This window comes from Oryctolagus cuniculus, chromosome 1 (genome assembly GCF_964237555.1).
Source record: "Oryctolagus cuniculus chromosome 1, mOryCun1.1, whole genome shotgun sequence".
Classification (NCBI taxonomy): Eukaryota; Metazoa; Chordata; class Mammalia; order Lagomorpha; family Leporidae; genus Oryctolagus; species Oryctolagus cuniculus.
The window spans coordinates 65,927,075-65,929,548 of NC_091432.1; positions in this window are offsets into that span (position 1 = coordinate 65,927,075).

A 2,474-nucleotide genomic window follows, 5' to 3' on the forward strand; every position below is an offset into this window, starting at 1 on the left:
TGCTATCTTTCTCATCTTCCCGCGGTTGTTGCAAAGATGAGATAATGGACATCGAAGCACTCACACAGCACAGAGAAGGGGGCACGATTCCAGGTCGTGGACTGGCCATTGGCCGGCCATGTCTCCCCGCTGTCCGTCGCCCCCTCACGCCCAGGTGAAAGCCAGGCCAGGGAGTCCTTTGCCACCCCCTAGAAGTCTTCCCCTCCTGCTCCTTTGCTCCGCGGGGGGGAGGCTTGCACCTGCCTGGGAGTAATGGCCACCGGTTCTGTGGTGAGAGCTGGTTGTCTTTCCCACCAGAGGACAGGGCCCTGACGCCACCACCTCCCGCCTCCCCGCCCCAGAGCTGGTGCTCCAGACCCTGTGTTCAACAAGTGCTTGAATCAACAGGACGCTGGGAGTGAGAGTTACCATTCTGTCCAGACCAGAACCGCCCAAACTCCGAGAGCAAGAGGGCGGTCATTGTCCCACCCGCTCTGTCCCTAACTTGCTGGGCCCCTTTGGGGACCTCGACTTCCTGCCCAACTTCTCTTGGACAGAGCTCCTGGACACTCCTGTGGGTGTTCAGAGTGGGGGGACATTGGAGGCCTAAGAGGTGAGAAGGGGCTGTCAGCCACATTGTGCTTCGGCAGGGAGTCCAATTTCCAGGCTTAGCCACTCTGCCTGGCTGTCTTTACAGGCATCGGCACCCCATTCCACTGCGGTGCCTCCACCCTCCCAACACCGCCAGAACAGAGCACTCAGAATCCTCCACACGTGATCCACTCCCCACCTTTCAGGTTTAATCACTTCCAGTCAATCCAGCCAGTCTCTCTCCCTTGACTATGCAATATTTATTTTAACAAAAAGTGAGAGATATGTGTGTCATCATGCTTCCCTTTTTGCCTTGGCTTCCAGGGAGCTCAGGTTTAACACAGTGCTTAATTCTGTAAACAGTCACATCCCAAGGGGCTGGGACAGAGCTTCTTTCCTTTCTCCATCTTGGCTTAAGAGGTGGATTAAGATTGCTACTCCCTGGGGCCGACATTGTGGCATAGCAGGTTAAGTCCCAGCCTCAGACACAATTATCCCTTATGAGTGCCCATTCGAGTCCCAGGTGCTCCACTTCCTGTCCAGCTCCCTGCTAATGTGGCCTGGGAAAGCAGCAGAAGATGGCCCATGTATTTGGGCCCCCTGCAGTGCAAGGCTGTCCTCATTGCTTACTGGAACCTTCCCCACAGCCTTGTAACAGATGTGCCCTGGGTCGGGCTGCCCCAGTCTGTTCTCACACCTGTCACGGAACCATGCCAGTCATTTCTACTGACAAATCTGATCAAATCACTTCTCCACTCAGAACCCTTTATTGCCTGTCCTATCGCTTACAGATTAAAACCCAGAAATTTCAGCATTGGCTTCAGGAGCATGCACACATTGCCTGCTGTCTACCCTGGCCACCTACCCTCCGCCAGGGCCAGCTGCTAGCCTCTTTAGGGTGGCTAGGCGAGCTCCCACTTCCTGATCTTTCTTGTGTTTCACCCTGCTCGGGCCACCTTTCTCCTCCTCCACTCCTTTTGTCTTTTGAGAGTTCTACGGAGATTTGAGGCAGGGAACCCTTTTGCTATCCTTCCACCTGTCCAGCCCTGGGCCCTGCAGCCCTCCCGACCCGGGGCTCTGCCTACAGAGGACCTGAGCTTTTTCTTTGGCCCTGCCTGCTGCTGCACATGCTCTCTCTCTGCCTGGAATGCTCTCCTGTGCCTGGCAAGCCCGCTGATCTTCCAGGGGTCAAGGGAATCACTCCCTCCTTGCGTCATGTAACAGGGATTCAGGGCCAGCTCTGGATCGGGCACTGCACTGGGTGCTGGGGACACAGTGACAAATAAGACAAACACTGCTGCTTCGGCCCAGGCTTTCTCTGATGGTCTCCGAGAGTGCCAGCCGCACACTCCTGTGTATGTTTCTTGTCTCTCTTGATCTTCCAATGAAGCCACCAGGATGCAATCATGGGGCTGCACTCAATGGCTTCTGAAAGGCCCCTCTACACAGTAGGGAGATTGAGGCTGCACATTCTCCATGCTCATGAAATTTCTCTCTTTTTTAAAAAAGGATTTATTTATTTATTTGCAAGGCAGAATTACAGAGAGGTGTGGTGGGGGGAGGGGAGAGAGAGAGAGAGAGAAAGAAAGAGAGAGTCAGTCTTCCATCTGCTGGTTCACTCTCCAAGCAGTCGAAAGGCCAGAGCTGGGCCGATCTGAAGCCAGGAGCCAGGACCTGGGCCATCTTCTACTGCTTTCCCAGGCCATAGCAGAGAGCTGGGTCAGAAGTGGAGCAGCCGGGTCTCAAACTGGCTTCCATATGGGATGCTGGCACTGTGGGCGGTGGCCTCACCTGCTACACCACAGCACCAGCCTGAGGGCCGCTCAGACCATACCCAAACCCTGGCACCAGGGTAGCCTTGTCCGTCTCTCTCTTATGGCCCTTAGCACATTGTATTACCCATT